Source organism: Schistocerca serialis, chromosome 3 (genome assembly GCF_023864345.2).
Source record: "Schistocerca serialis cubense isolate TAMUIC-IGC-003099 chromosome 3, iqSchSeri2.2, whole genome shotgun sequence".
NCBI classification, from domain to species: domain Eukaryota; kingdom Metazoa; phylum Arthropoda; class Insecta; order Orthoptera; family Acrididae; genus Schistocerca; species Schistocerca serialis.
Genome location: NC_064640.1, coordinates 833905228 through 833922569, shown reverse-complemented (window position 1 = coordinate 833922569; position 17342 = coordinate 833905228).

Genomic DNA, 17342 nt, shown 5'->3' with positions numbered 1-17342 from the left:
GAAATTCTGGAACCTGCACAAAGATGGATTACTGTGGGTATTAAATGAGTTACAGATTCAAACAAATAGTAATTGTGAATAATTGCATTAGAGAAACTATCAATAGAAACCGAAATTTCCTTTACAAATTACAATAGATAATGTATAGATCCATAATGATAATTATTGTGTACTGTCATTTACATTATCTGTAGTATAAAGCTAATTGCAGCAATTGCATACAGAAGTCACAAATAGTAGGGTATCAGTCTATTAGATGTAGCTAGTGTGTGACTTCAGCTGTGAGCATGTGGTAATTATTTTTGAAATTTATGTTGTCATCTAGAGAGAGGTTCATGTGGAGGCTGCTTGTTACAGCTTTGTTCTTATTTTCTATGTTTGTCAAATGAGTGCCAGCATACAGTAGTGAAAATCAGTAGGCCTTTACAGGCATGGATATGTGTGGGAAAATTTACATTGGCATTTGAATAGTTGCACACAGTGTACATACAATAGTATGAGATCCAACATACTGACAAATGCAGTCAAAAGGTATCGCATTCAAAGTCAGTAGTACAGTGTGTAACAAGATATTAAGAATTCAGGTGACAGACGGTGGATCTCGGTATAGTATAAAGGCAGTCAGCTCTGTGCAGTGTTAGGTGTGTGTGTGTGTGTGTGTGTGTGTGTGTGTGTGTGTGTGTGTGTGTGTGTGTGTGTGCGTGCCTTTCCTACAGATAGGAAACCAGCACTGTTAGTACCAGTGTGTATTGTGTACATTGTGACAGCCATGCAGAACATTTTTATCATGTGATGAAAAAGCAAAAACCAGTGTGTGAAAGAAAATGGGAATCTATAACTGTCAAACTGCCAAGAAGGTGATCCTGTCCAGTAGAATGATGTATAATTCTGTTAGATTCAGTCCACAATATGGATGGATGGAAAATACAGGCCCAGTACAAAATTATCTGGGGCTTCAAAATGGTTACTACTACACAAAGCAAGAGTCACAGACCATTATTCTTCTCAATTATTGATTTACAGTTACCAGTAACTGCCAGATGTGTATGACAAATTTTCTCAAATTAAAACATCTTGCATTCAAGTAATGACTGCAGAAACCTGCTCTATCACACCAAACATAAACAGGGTAGATTGAAGTATGCCGAAAAACATATGACATGGGATTGAGAATGGGATAAAGTGATCTTCAATGATGAGAAGAAGTTTAATTTAAATGATCCAGATGGATTTCAATATGACTGACGTGATGTGAGAACAGGAAGCATCTGGTAAGAATGAGCAGAAATGTTAGTAGTGGAAGCATTGTGAAATGGGCAGCATTCTGTACTAAAGGTAAATCACAAATTGCTTGGATGAACACCAGAATGAACTCTAATATATACACTGAAATGCTAGAGAAAGAATGGATTAGAATGTTTGAGGATTTAGGGGATGAAAGTTTAATGTTTCAACAAGATAATGCATCTGTGCAGATTTCTACACAACAAAAAAGTGCTCTGGAGATAAAGATATCAATGTCTTGCCCTGGCCTGTACCTAGCCTGGGTTGGAACACCATGAAAACCTTTGGGGAACACATGCAATGCGTGTTTATCACAATGGATGGCAATTTGAGGCTGTGAGCTGAAAAGAGCAATACAAGAAGAGTGGCTGACAATTTCACTGCAAGGACTAAAAACCCTAACAAAATCAATGGAGGTTGGATCTATGAGACTGAGCACTCAGAATTACAAGTCAGATGAATATTAAGAATTTCTAGGCTGTTTTAGCCATGTTAAACAGATTCAGAAAATTATATGGGAAAGGAAGTTGCAAAATTATTAAGTCTACCTCAAGTAAATGTGTAGAGGAGACATGATTAATTAGTAATGCTATAGAGAAATTCATATCTGGCGTGAATAACAAGTTTTGTATAAAACCAGTAAGACAGGCTTCGTGCAAATCACACTTTATCACTTTGGGTGAAGAAAAGACAGAGTCACTTGCGCAGTCCATGAATGCTGTGACACATTCACATATAACAATGACAGTGTTAAGTATCAGTGGATAACTGTTCTTGCAACTTTATATTTGTAATTAGGTGTACCAAGGCGAATTAAGAGTACAAATATAAAAAAAAAGAACTGTTCACTTGTAAAAATCTTGTAATCTTTGTAGAAAAATATATGGAAAAATGGGAGAGAATAATTTTCAATGTTACGTCCGAAATGTTTTCATATCATTTGCAAAAGATAATTCATTGTTTTTGTTGGACTCGTGGCCTGGACATAATGGCATCTTTGTCTTTAGGAGAATGATGAAAAGACCGTTAATATAATTAGAATTCCTTCTGGAACTAGTAGCGTCATTCAGGCTCTCGATAAAAAAATTTTGAACAGTGTAAACCATTATTTGGAAACTGTCAGGCAGTGTAACTTCCAATAGCTCATTTCAGGTTTATCAACGGAACAATGTTGTTAAACTTCAGTCATTTGTGAAGTGTCAATTTGCATTACCACACTTTTTACAAATTTGATCAAGTATGCCTACTATACAACATAGTATGCAGAACAATGGCCACAACCATTTCTTACTCCATTCCAGTTCTGTATAAATAAAACTAGTAATTACTGGGAAGTGCTTGAATGCATTAATTTTTCTTTTATTAGATGTGCCTGGTATAAGGAAAATGTTTGTTTTTGTCATCCAATAGGCACTTCAAATTTTTGTGACAATTACACAGAACAGAAAAGGAACTGTTTCATTGATAGTAAAATATATATTATTCAAAATTTGTCATAATAACTGTGCTACAGGAATTGTCATGAAACAACAAATTAAATTTGTAGTCAATGGAAGATGCTGGTCGTGTAGCGTAATGCACTGTTTTTATTTTCTTTCCTCTGCTAGTCACTTGTGTATCAGTTACATCTGCAACAGTGTAGCTGTCAATATGAACTCATCTTATTCAAAAAATTAATGATTTGAGATATTTTTTTGACTTCCCCCCCGTGACACATCGGTCCGGGCTCATCTCATCCGTGCAAGCTCGTCTCTGTCGACGACGTTACAAGAAACCACGTGCAAGTGCCTGCTCGAGCTTGAACACGTCGCTCGCATACACAAGGAAAACTTTGAGCTCTCCCTCCAGCTATACAAAACACAGCTCCAGCTCTTTGATGCAGCAAAGGAATTACAGACACTACAGCAAGGACATAGCAAGGTCAGTAAGTGTGCCAAATCTGCTTGCAATCCCAGCAATCAAGCCTCCGTGTGTTTACCTCCCACTACCTCCCACTGCCGTGTGACCACAATTGATGACACAAACAGTGCACTCATGCCAAGCGTTTTGCCCGCGACCGTCCTGCCACAGGCCGCGCCCATGCACTATGGACTCACTAACAGCTCACGAGCTCTAATGAGCTCACCCGAACACGGTGCCACTACTTCGAGCTGGCGGCCATCTTGTCACGTTGAGTCCTTGGACACTTCACCACCTCAGCTCCCGTCGGATCCGTCGAGTGGCTCCGAACACCATGACCACGCCTCACCTACCCGATACCCAACATTGCCGACTTCACCAGTTCCCTCACAGGTGCGACCACGTTGTCTGTCATTGATTGCAAACATGCCTACCACCAGATCCCCATGACACCTAAAGACATCAAGAAGACAGTAATCACCACCACGATCAGGTTATTTCAGTTTCGATTCATGACCTTTGGTCTGAAAAATGCAACCCAGACCTGGCAACGCTTCATCAACGAAGTGCTATTCGACCTAAAATTCTGCCTTCCCTACCTTGATGACATTCTTGTGTTCAGTTCCTCTTTCGAGGACAACAATCGACATGTGCAAACTGTTATGAACACTCTCACAGCACCAGGCATCGAGACCTACCAGGAAAATTTCAGCTACATCAACCCGCTTTCACTTTTCTTGGTTTTTGGGTCTCTGCCGAAGGCATTTCACCACCCCCTGAGAAAGTACAAACAATACTAAACCTACCCAGACCTTCGTCATTCAAAGAACTCTGGCGCTTTCTGGGTATGTTTAATTATTATCACCGACATCTACCTCGGGCTGCGGAGATTCAGGCTCCACTGACAGACGCCTTGGCAGGCACCAACACTTCTGGATCTCGGCCCGTTCCATGGACCCCTGCTATGACTGACTCTTTCACTGCCCTCAAAAATCTTCTTACCGAGGCCTGCACCATTACGCATCCTCATCCGAATGTGCAGCTTCCATCACCACAGATGTGAGCTATACTGCCATACGCGCTGCCATAGCCAGACAATCGACGGCCAAACTTCGCCTCTGCAGTTCTTCTCGCGCAAGTTCACCAATGCACAATGGAGACATTCCACATTTGACAGGGAGTTGCTCGTGGTCTATGAAGCGATTAATCATTTTAAGACTGACGGTGAGGGACACCCTTTCTATGTTTTAATGGAGCACAAACCCCTGGCTGCAGTCATTACAAACCCACCAGCTGACCCACTTCTTCACCGCTTCAGATACATATACTCCATATCTCAGCTCACCACCAATGTCAGACAAATAAGGGGTGTTGACAATATAGTTGCTGATTTCCTTTCACAAGTTGACGCCATCCATTCGCTGTTAGACCTCTCTGAACTGCCTAACCTCCAACTCACCGATGAGGAAACACAAAACCTGATTTCAGACTCTACTTCTTCACTACACATTATCTGCACCACCTTCCCTGGCATTTCTGGTGAGATCTGGTGCGACGACAGTAGGGGCACGTTATACACCCTCATCCCAACTACGCTCCCTCTAGCTGTCTTCAATGCATTGCATAATTTAGCCCACCCCGGTGCTCACGCATCTGCCCACCTCATAGTGGAGTGCTTTGTGTGGAGAAATGTCAACAAGGACTGCCAGCAATGAGCACACTCCTGCGTCGCCTGCTAATGCTGCAAAGTACACAAGTACACTTCAACCCCCCCCCCCCATCTCGGCGCCTTTTTGATCCCTCCTGGGCGTTTCAAGCATATTCATATTGACATTGTTGGCCCTCTCCCCCCCTCTAACGCCTTTTGTTATGTTCTCTCGTCTATCTACTGAACAACTTGCTGGGTCGAGGCTGTCCCCCTCCCCAATACTTTGGCAGAAACTATTGCTCGAGCTTTTGTCAAGTCATGGGTATCGCGTTTTGCACGACTGACCAGGGCAGACAATTTGAGTTGGCTCTGGTCAACGGGATTTGTAACATTTGTTGCATCCGGTCCATCCGTGCCACAGCATATCACCCGCAAAGTAACGGGCTAGTTGAGTGTTGGCACCACACTTTTGAGGCAGCTCTTCGATGCCACGACTCTCTATGGATGGAGGCTCTTCCCCTTGTGCTACTCGGCATTCGTGTGATCTATAAGGAAGGCATCAAAGGCACAATAGCCGAGTTCATATATGGCCAGAACATTGTTCTCCCTGGCAAACTTGTGAGCCCTTCCGCTTCTCTCTCTCAGTCTGACTTACCTTCCTTCATGGACCATGTCAGACGCAACTTCATCAACCTCCATATCCCTCTCCCTGCCAGCCATTCATGCCCTAAGGTTCATGTCCCAAAATCTCTGGACAACTATGAGTACGTCATGTTCTGACATGACTGTCCGTGCTCCTCTCCAACCTCCATATACCGGTCCGTACCGAGTTCTCCTGTGCTCAGCCGCCACCTATCACATCCAGATGAAAGATTCAGCTGTTACAGTCTCTCTCAACAGACTTAAACCTGCTTATGTCGTGCCTCTTCTACCCACCTTCAGGCCATGACCATGCCACTCACTGTCGTGGTTCACGACACTCCGACCACTCCCTCCACATTGGACTTACACACTCAATCGAGTGACTTCCAGCTCCAATCGTCGAGCTCTCCTCCGACCTCGCCCTCTACTCTGGTCTCACACACTACGTCGAGTGACCACATGCTCCACATGATGAGCTTACCTATGATCACACCCTTGCCGCCAGGCCCTTCGCTGGTCCTTTCGACCCCTCCATCGTCGCCTGCGTTGCCCTGTCGAGGATTCTCATGCCCCCCCCCCCCCCCCATATTGAACATGGCCTCTCTTGAGGTGTTTGTGCCTGTCCCCCCGACATAATCCACGACATCTCAATAACACTGCACGATTATACACTGTACGTCTTGTGTTTCTCTTCATCCATCTCATGACACAACCTCTGCCATTCCCTGCCACCTGGTGAAATGTGTTCCCCTCCTGCCCGACACTGACCTGGACATGCTTCATGTGTTTGCCATGCCCACCGGAGACATCATCATCATTGCTCCATTCCACCAGCAAACCGCAGGCCTACCTGTCGCCGCACGACCAGCACGCCCAGTACAACGCCTGGCTTGCTTCAACGACTTCCAGGTTCGATGGCCGAACCTTCGTTCACGACATCTACCCACACAGCTCCCTGAGATGCTGTCATGCTGACCGTGGTGCCAATGAAATCAACACCAACACTGATATGCATTCATCTTTGGGCTCTAAGCATTATCTTTACAGTTCCGCCATGTCAAGTTCAGTTCTTTGTGATCCTTGTATGTGTTATGGTTAATAAATGAACTATTACTAAATGGGTGTGATTATTGGTGTAACTAACTTGGTAATCCTCGTCAATGGCTTGCTGCTGTGACACTCCTCAGTGTCTGCTAACCTGCTAAACCCAGCCACGTCATAGCAACTTGCCAACTACATAATGCTGAACCAAACCTACAATTTTAGAATAACATGTACAGCAGTCACACTACTAATAATATTACAACCTATAACTCCCACTTTGGGAAACTAATAGAATTCCTTACAACTCACAATACTAGCTCTAATAAAGGAGGTACATGGTCAATTTTTAAACAGTGTATCTCCTGCTCCAAAATTGAAATTACTCCAGCAGACTGTTGAGCCTCTCTCCAACAATCAGAATGAATGACAAATATTGTTCAATAATTTGAGTGTTATTTCTATTTTATGTTTTCCTGAGCATTGGTTACATGAAGGCATGTCAGAACTAACATGCCTCCCTAAGCTCAAATTAGGGAGCATGTTTTGCAGAGAAATATTGAGGCCTGGGGCTAGGTGCATATATGTCTGAGGAAATATAAAATTCAGCAGTGTAAACAACTTTGATAGCTTGTCCAGAGAAAGAGAAATAGAACTCTCAGTAGCTGACCTGTAAGTCAAAAATACAGTGATCATCTGTGTACACTGATCAGCCAGAACATTATGACCATCTATCTACCAGCTGATATGTTAATCTTGGACATGGGTAACAGCAGCAACACATTGGGACATGGAAGCAAAGAGGCCTTCGTAGGTTGCTGGATGGACTTCGCAACACATCTGCACACGCAAATCACCTAAATTCTGAGGAGGGGGGAAGGGACAATGAACTCTTGACACCATGTTCAATCACAACCCTGTTGTGTTCATCGGGTTCAGATCTGGTGACCTGGGGGGCCAGCACATCAATTGAAACTCCCCACTGTGTTCCTCAAACCATTTCATCACACTTCTGCCATTGTGACATGACACATTATCTTGTTGAAAAATGCCACTGCCTTCCGGATATATGATCGTCATGAAGGGATGCACATGGTCTGCAAGCAGAGGACGACAGCCCATGGTCATCATAGTGCCTTGCACCAGCATGATGAAGAAGGTATCAGGATCCAGCACACCATGCAATGCTCTGTTACTGCACCAGTGGCCAGTGCTGATGGTCATGGGCCCACTTCAGTTGTATTTGCCAGTGTTGTGGTGTTAACATTGACACATGGATGGGTCGTTGGATGTGGAGGTCTATCCTTAGGAGTGTTCAGTGCACTGTGTGTTCAGAAAAACTTGTACTCTATCCAGCATTAAAGTCTGATGGATTAACTATTGGCAGGGCAATACAGTATTCCTTGACAGTAGCAAAGGTCTTAACACAAGTGAACGTGGCATTCTGTTGCAGAAAACTAAGATAATTATGGAATTTGATGACCAGAAAATAGATGGATCTGTTCTCACATCCATGATCGTCAACAAGTCAGTAAAATAAAATACAAAGTTGCAGAAAGACACAAAATTTCTAATTTTTAGAGTAATGTGCAAAAAATTCAAATATTGATTATCTCATGGAACAGTTTTTGGACCCATACCTCATTCTTTATGGTCAATCACTAGCAGAAAAGTCTACTCAAGGGACCACAGGAACCTCGGTAAAACTTAACTAAAAATGGAGAATGTTGTATATGAGAAAAAGTACCCCCACAGCTGTATCTTGAAAATGTCTGCCATCTCATACAACTAGTTTTGGTGGTACATTACCACCATCCTCAGGACCCACCACTGCCAAAAGAGTATTAGATTTCCTCAAAACATATATTGAGAAATTCTTGCTATTAGTACATGTGGGCTAACTTTCCTCATGAGTTTCTACTCAGTAACATGTTATCCATCAAGACAGTTTCGAGTAGAGACTCCTGAGGAATGCTAGCCCATGTGTACTAAGAACAAGGCCTCCACAACAAATGTGCCAAGGAAATCTTATACCCATTTGGCAGTTGTGGGGCCTGAGGATAGCAGCAATGTGCTGCAGAAACTAGCCATGTGAGACATTCTCAAGATACAGCTGTGGTGGTACATTTTCTCGTATACACTGAAGCACCAAAGAAACTGGTATAGGCATGCTTATTCAAATATAGAGATATGTAAACGGGTAGAATACGGTGCTGCAGTCGGCGATGCCTATATAAGACAACAAGTGCCTGGCACAGTTGTTAGATTGGTTACTGCTGCGACAATGGCAGGTTCTCAAAATTTAAGTGAGTTTCAATGGGATGTTATAGTCGGTGCATGAGTGATGGGACCCAGCATCTCTGAGGTAGCGATGAAGAGCACACACAGATATATATATATATATATATATATATATATATATATATATATATATATATATATATATATATATATATATATATATATATATATATATATATATACACACACACAAAATCATAGAACACATTTTGACTGATCATAGAAATAAATTTACATTTAATTACTATAATGTATATTAGACATACACAACTTTTTCTTCATGATAAAAAAATTCTTTCCTCTATTTTTACGCAACAGGATCATATATATATATATATATATCACTCACTGGTCCTGTTGCGTAAAAATAGAGGAAAGAATTTTTTTATCATGAAGAAAAAGTTGTGTACGTCTAATATACATTATAGTACTTAAATGTAAATTTATTTCTATGATCAGTCAAAATGTGTTCTATGATTTATTCTATAGTTTTAAGTATTCTCTTGCAGTTACTCATGTGATGAAGACAAAAATTTTTGATTTTAATTTAAATCATAATGACAAAATATAAATTTCATTATTTATTTGTGGCACAGGGATAAAAATGTCTACTTCCATTCCTTCTGCTGTTTTAACCATTCACTTAAACTTATACCAGTAAAATGCAGGTTATAATATTGTCCACAATCAATCGTTCATAGAAAGTCTCCGGTGGGCATGGCAAACACATGAAGCATGTCCAGGTCAGTGTCGGGCAGGAGGGGAACACATTTCACCAGGTGGCAGGGAATGGCAGAGGTTGTGTCATGAGATGGATGAAGAGAAACACGCGACATACGGTGTATAATCGCGCAGTGTTATTGAGATGTCGTGGATTATGTCCGGGGGGACAGGCACAAACACTTTAAGAGAGACCATGTTCAAGATGGGTGGGGGGGGGGGGGTGGGTAATGAGAATCCTCGACAGGGCAAGGCAAGCGACGATGGAGGGGTCGAAGGGCCTGGCGGCAAGGGTGTGATCATAGGTAAGCTCATCATGGGGAGCATGTGGTCACTCGACATAGTGTGTGAGACCAGAGTAGAGGGCGTGGTCGGAGGAGAGCTCGACGATTGGAGCTGGAAGTCACTCAATTGAGTGTGTAAGTCCGATGTGGAGGGAGTGGTCAGAGTGCCGTGAGCCACGACAGTGAGTGGCATGGTCATGGCCTGAAGGGGTGTAGAAGACGGCTCGACATAAGCAGGTTTAAGTCTGTTGAGAGAGACTGTAACAGCTGAATCTTTCATTTGGATGTCATAGGCGTTGGCTGAGCGTAGGAGAACTCGGTATGGACCGGTATATGGAGGTTGGAGGGGAGCACAGACAGTCATCTCAGAGCATGATGTACTCACAGTTGTCCAGAGATTTTGGGACGTGAACCTTAGGGCATGAATGGCTGGCGGGCAGAGGGATATGGAGGTTGATGAAGTGGCGTCTGACATGGTCCATGAAGGAAGGTAAGTCAGACTGAGGGAGAGAAGCGGAAGGGCTCACAAGTTTGCCAGGGAGAACAATGTTCTGGCCATATACGAACTCGGCTATTGTGCCTTTGATGCCTTCCTTATAGATCACACGAATGCCGAGTAGCACAAGGGGAAGAGCCTCCATCCATAGAGAGTCATGGCATCGAAGAGCTGCCTTGAAAGGGTGATGCCAGCACTCAACTAGCCCGTTACTTTGCGGGTGATATGCTGTGGTATGGATGGGCCGGATGCAACAAATGTTACAAATCCCGTTGACCAGGGCCGACACAAATTGTCTGCCCTGGTCAGTCCTGCAAAATGCGATACCCATGACTTGACAAAAGCTCGAGCAATAGTTTCTGCCAAAGTACTGGGGAGGGGGACAGCCTCGACCCAGCAAGTTGTTCAGTCGATAGACGAGAGAACATAACAAAAGCCGTTAGAGGGGGAGAGAGGGCCAACAATGTCAATATGAATATGCTTGAAACGCCCAGGAGGGTCGAAAAGGCGCCGAGATGGGGGGGGGGGGGGGGGGGGGGGGGTCGAAGTGTACTTGTGTACTTTGCAGCATTAGCACGCGACGCATGAGTGTGCTCATTGCTGGCGGTCCTTGTTGACATTTCTCCACACAAAGCACTCCACTATGAGGTGGGCAGATGCGTGAGCACCGGGGTGGGCTAAATTATGCAGTGCATTGAAGACAGTTCAAGGGAGCATAGTCAGGATGAGGGTGCGTAATGTGCCCGTACTGTTGTCGCACCAGATCTCACCAGAAATGCCAGGGAAGGTGGTGCAGATAATGTGTAGTGAAGAAGTAGAGTCTGAAATCAGGTTTTGTGTTTCCTCATCGGTGGGTTGGAGGTTAGGCAGTTCAGAGAGGTCTAACAGCGAATGGATGGCGTCGACTTGTGAAAGGAAATCAGCAACTATATTGTCAACACCCTTTATTTGTCTGACATTGGTGGTGAGCTGAGATATGGAGTCCATGTATCTGAAGCGGTGAAGAAGCGGGTCAGCTGGTGGGTTTGTAATGGCTGCAGCCAGTGGTTTGTGCTCTGTTAAAACATAGAAAGGTTGTCCCTCACCGTCAGTCTTAAAATGCTTAATCGCTTCGTAGACCACGAGCAACTCCCTGTCAAATGTGGAATGTCTCCATTGTGCATTGGTGAGCTTGCGCGAGAAGAACTGCAGAGGCGAAGTTTTAGCCATCGATTGTCTGGCTATGGCAGTGCCTATGGCAGTATAGCTCACGTCTGTGGTGATGGAAAGCTGCACATTGGGATGAGGATGCGTAATGGTGCAGGCCTCGGTAAGAAGATTTTTGAGGGCAGTGAAAGAGTCAGTCATAGCAGGGGTCCATGGAACGGGCCGAGATCCAGAAGTGTTGGTGCCTGCCAAGGCGTCTGTCAGTGGAGCCTGAATCTCCGCAGCCCGAGGTAGATGTCGGTGATAATAATTAAACATACCCAGAAAGCGCCAGAGTTCTTTGAATGACGAAGGTCTGGGTAGGTTTAGTATTGTTTGTACTTTCTCAGGGGGTGGTGAAATGCCGTCGGCAGAGACCCAAAAATCAAGAAAAGTGAAAGAGGGTTGATGTAGCTGAAATTTTCCTGGTTGGTCTCGATGCCTGCTGCTGTGAGAGTGTTCATAACAGTTTGCACATGTCGATTGTTGTCCTCGAAGGAGGAACTGAACACAAGAATGTCATCAAGGTAGGGAAGGCAGAATTTTAGGTCGAATAGCACTTCGTTGATGAAGCGTTGCCAGGTCTGGGTTGCATTTTTCAGACCAAAGGTCATGAATCGAAACTGAAATAACCTGATCGGGGTGGTGATTACTTTCTTCTCGATGTCTTCAGGTGTCATGGGAATCTGGTGGTAGGCCTGTTTGCAATCAATGACAGAGAATGTGGTCGCACCTGGAGGGCACTGGTAAAGTCGGCAATGTTGGGTATGGGGTAAGTGAAGCGTGATCATGGTGTTCGGAGCCACTTGAAGGATCCGACGGGAGCTGAGGTGGTGAAGTGTCCCAGGACTTAACGTGACAAGATGGCCGCCGGCTTGAAGCAGTGGCACCGTGTTCGGGAGGGCTCGTTAGAGCTCGTGAGCCATTAGTGAGTCCACTGTCCGAGGGCACGGCCTGTGGCAGGACGGTCGCGGGCAAAACGCTTGGCATGAGTGCACTGTTTGTGTCATCAATTGCAGTCACACGGCAGTGTGCAGGAGCCAAAGTTGCATAGTTTGAGAGTTTCAGGTGCTGTCCGCGAGGAGCGTGGTAGGAGCCATCAGTTCGGGAACACGTGACGTTTGTCGCGCATGCGCACTTGTGTTCGGCCAAGTGTCAAATGCTGCCATGTTAGGTGGGTGTGGCCCTGCGGAACTGTCAGTACACGTTATGGCAGTCTTATTAGCACAGTTGCGAGGGTAGTGGGAGGTAAACACACGGAGGCTCGATTGCTGGGATTGCAAGCAGATTTGGCACACTTACTGACCTTGCTATGTCCTTGCTGTAGTGTCTGTAATTCCTTTGCTGCATCAAAGAGCTGGAGCTGTGTTTTGTATAGCTGGAGGGAGAGCTCAAAGTTTTCCTTGTGTATGCGAGCGACGTGTTCAAGCTCGAGCAGGCACTTGCGCGTGGTTTCATGTAACGTCGTCGACAGAGACGAGCTTGCTCGGATGAGATGAGCCCGGACCGATGTGTCACAGGGGGGAAGTCAAAAAAATATCTCAAATCATTAATTTTTTGAATAAGATGAGTTCATATTGACAGCTACACTGTTGCAGATGTAACTGATACACAAGTGACTAGCAGAGGAAAGAAAATAGAAACAGTGCATTACGCTACACTACCAGCATCTTCCATTGACTACAAATTTAATTTGTTGTTTCATGACAATTCCTGTAGCACAGTTATTATGACAAATTTTGAATAATATATATTTTACTATCAATGAAACAGTTCCTTTTCTGTTCTGTGTAATTGTCACAAAAATTTGAAGTGCCTATTGGATGACAAAAACAAACATTTTCCTTACACTAGGCACATCTAATAAAAGAAAAATTAATGCATTCAAGCACTTCCCAGTAATTACTAGTTTTATTTATACAGAACTGGAATGGAGTAAGAAATGGTTGTGGCCATTGTTCTGCATACTATGTTGTATAGTAGGCATACTTGATCAAATTTGTAAAAAGTGTGGTAATGCAAATTGACACTGCACAAATGACTGAAGTTTAACAATACTGTTCCGCTGATAAACCTGAAATGAGCTATTGGAAGTTACATTGTCTGACAGTTTCCAAATAATGGTTTACACTGTTCAAAATTTTTTTTATCGAGAGCCTGAATGACACCACTAGTTCCAGAAGGAATTCTAATTATATTAACAGTCTTTTCATCATTCTCCTAAAGAAAAAGATGCCAATATGTCCAGGCCATGAGTCCAACAAAAACAATGAATTATTTTTTGCAAATGATATGAAAACATTTCGGACGTAACATTGAAAATTATTCTCTCCCATTTTTCCATATATTTTTCTACAAAGATTACAAGATTTTTACAAGTGAACAGTTCTTTTTTTTATATTTGTACTCTTAATTCGCCTTGGTACACCTAATTACAAATATAAAGTTGCAAGAACAGTTATCCACTGATACTTAACACTGTCATTGTTATATGTGAATGTGTCACAGCATTCATGGACTGCGCAAGTGACTCTGTCTTTTCTTCACCCAAAGTGATAAAGTGTGATTTGCACGAAGCCTGTCTTACTGGTTTTATACAAAACTTGTTATTCACGCCAGATATGAATTTCTCTATAGCATTACTAATTAATCATGTCTCCTCTACACATTTACTTGAGGTAGACTTAATAATTTTGCAACTTCCTTTCCCATATAATTTTCTGAATCTGTTTAACATGGCTAAAACAGCCTAGAAATTCTTAATATTCATCTGACTTGTAATTCTGAGTGCTCAGTCTCATAGATCCAACCTCCATTGATTTTGTTAGGGTTTTTAGTCCTTGCAGTGAAATTGTCAGCCACTCTTCTTGTATTGCTCTTTTCAGCTCACAGCCTCAAATTGCCATCCATTGTGATAAACACGCATTGCATGTGTTCCCCAAAGGTTTTCATGGTGTTCCAACCCAGGCTAGGTACAGGCCAGGGCAAGACATTGATATCTTTATCTCCAGAGCACTTTTTTGTTGTGTAGAAATCTGCACAGATGCATTATCTTGTTGAAACATTAAACTTTCATCCCCTAAATCCTCAAACATTCTAATCCATTCTTTCTCTAGCATTTCAGTGTATATATTAGAGTTCATTCTGGTGTTCATCCAAGCAATTTGTGATTTACCTTTAGTACAGAATGCTGCCCATACCACAATGCTTCCACTACTAACATTTCTGCTCATTCTTACCAGATGCTTCCTGTTCTCACATCACGTCAGTCATATTGAAATCCATCTGGATCATTTAAATTAAACTTCTTCTCATCATTGAAGATCACTTTATCCCATTCTCAATCCCATGTCATATGTTTTTCAGCATACTTCAATCTACCCTGTTTATGTTTGGTGTGATAGAGCAGGTTTCTGCAGTCATTACTTGAATGCAAGATGTTTTAATTTGAGAAAATTTGTCATACACATCTGGCAGTTACTGGTAACTGTAAATCAATAATTGAGAAGAATAATGGTCTGTGACTCTTGCTTTGTGTAGTAGTAACCATTTTGAAGCCCCAGATAATTTTGTACTGGGCCTGTATTTTCCATCCATCCATATTGTGGACTGAATCTAACAGAATTATACATCATTCTACTGGACAGGATCACCTTCTTGGCAGTTTGACAGTTATAGATTCCCATTTTCTTTCACATACTGGTTTTTGCTTTTTCATCACATGATAAAAATGTTCTGCATGGCTGTCACAATGTACACAATACACACTGGTACTAACAGTGCTGGTTTCCTATCTGTAGGAAAGGCACGCACACACACACACACACACACACACACACACACACACACACACACACACACACACACACCTAACACTGCACAGAGCTGACTGCCTTTATACTATACCGAGATCCACCGTCTGTCACCTGAATTCTTAATATCTTGTTACACACTGTACTACTGACTTTGAATGCGATACCTTTTGACTGCATTTGTCAGTATGTTGGATCTCATACTATTGTATGTACACTGTGTGCAACTATTCAAATGCCAATGTTAATTTTCCCACACATATCCATGCCTGTAAAGGCCTACTGATTTTCACTACTGTATGCTGGCACTCATTTGACAAACATAGAAAATACGAACAAAGCTGTAACAAGCAGCCTCCACATAAACCTCTCTCTAGATGACAACATAAATTTCAAAAATAATTACCACATGCTCACAGCTGAAGTCACACACTAGCTACATCTAATAGACTGATACGCTACTATTTGTGACTTCTGTACGCAATTGCTGCAATTAGCTTTATACTACAGATAATGTAAATGACAGTACACAATAATTATCATTATGGAACTATACATTATCTATTGTGGCAGTTCAGTATGTTTTCAGGAATACAGAATTTGCAGTTAGTCCCACTAAACATAGTGGCATGGAAGTGAAGAGGACTTCACCATGTTCCTGGGAAATTTTTCTTTATGTGATTTGACTGCAGACTATGGCACTTGTGGTTTTCAGACAACAGAACTACCATGATGCAAGCATGTTGCCAGATCCTTCAATAGTTGTAAATTTTGAACTGTTGACTCTGAGAGGTGACCTGCTTCAGTAATCCATTGCAGACAAGGAAACAATATGATCCAACATGTCAAAGCCTGCCCTTAGATCTTTTGTACAGGAAAACCAACCAAAAGAAACACATTGTCAAAAATTTTACTGCTAAGACATGGCTGAAAGTATATTTTAAGGAATGTTGAAAACTGCCAAATTCATAACTCTGTGGGTGGCTGGACAAATGTACACCCCTGGCCACAGCTGGAACAGACAGTGCATGTACATGGTGGACACACATCCTTGGTTGATGGCACATCAGGAAACAGGTAACACTTAACAATATGATTGTAATTTGTAAAGGAAATTTCAGTTTCCATTGATAGTTTCTCTAATGCAATTATTCACAATTACTATTTGTTCAAATCTGTAACTCATTTAATATCCATCTGGAAAATGATGATGTCAATAAAATAACATTACTTATTGCACCTCTCAATCATTTGATTGTGATACCTATAACAAATTAATGTTTCACAGGTGTCCAGTAATTCTACAGCTGCACAGCTATGCTGTGGTTCACTACTTAAAGATTCCAGTCTGCTAAGTTTGTCATGTTGATCTCATTATGTCTATTAGTACCATTCAATTTACAAACCTGCTGTCTTCTTGTAAAATTATGCATGCTTCAAGATGCACTCATGTAAACAGACAGCTCACCTTGAAATAGTGCAAAGTTTCCTCATAATTCCAAGAAATACTTTGCGATGGAAGCTCAGTCAGCACAGCTGCATGGATAATGATTGTCGATGCCTCACATTGAGGCCTCACTATCAGCTGCTTGCCATGTAAATTCTACATCTGACATGATCTTTCCAAGGACTGTCATTTTGATGAACTGTGTTTTATTATTAATAGTTGGAAAACAGACATCATTTAAGGCTTGTTAAAAATCTTTGGTTTTTACTATCTTTAGATATGAAGTTTTTGGCTATAAGAAAACTAAAAACACAACTGGAATATGAAGCTAGTATGTAATGTGTTGACATGAGATCTTAAGAGAAAATACAGAACGGGAAATGTTTCAGTATTGCATTTCATTTCGTCACTTCATTTTATTCTATTTTGTACACAAATCAAATGGGAATGTACACTGAATGACTGTCTGGAACTTCTGACACCTGTTGGTACCCTGGTTTATATTTTATAGAATTAAGTGCCTTCATTCCTATGCTAATTAGCAATTTTCCACCCCCACATGTAGCTTCATGTACCCAATTAT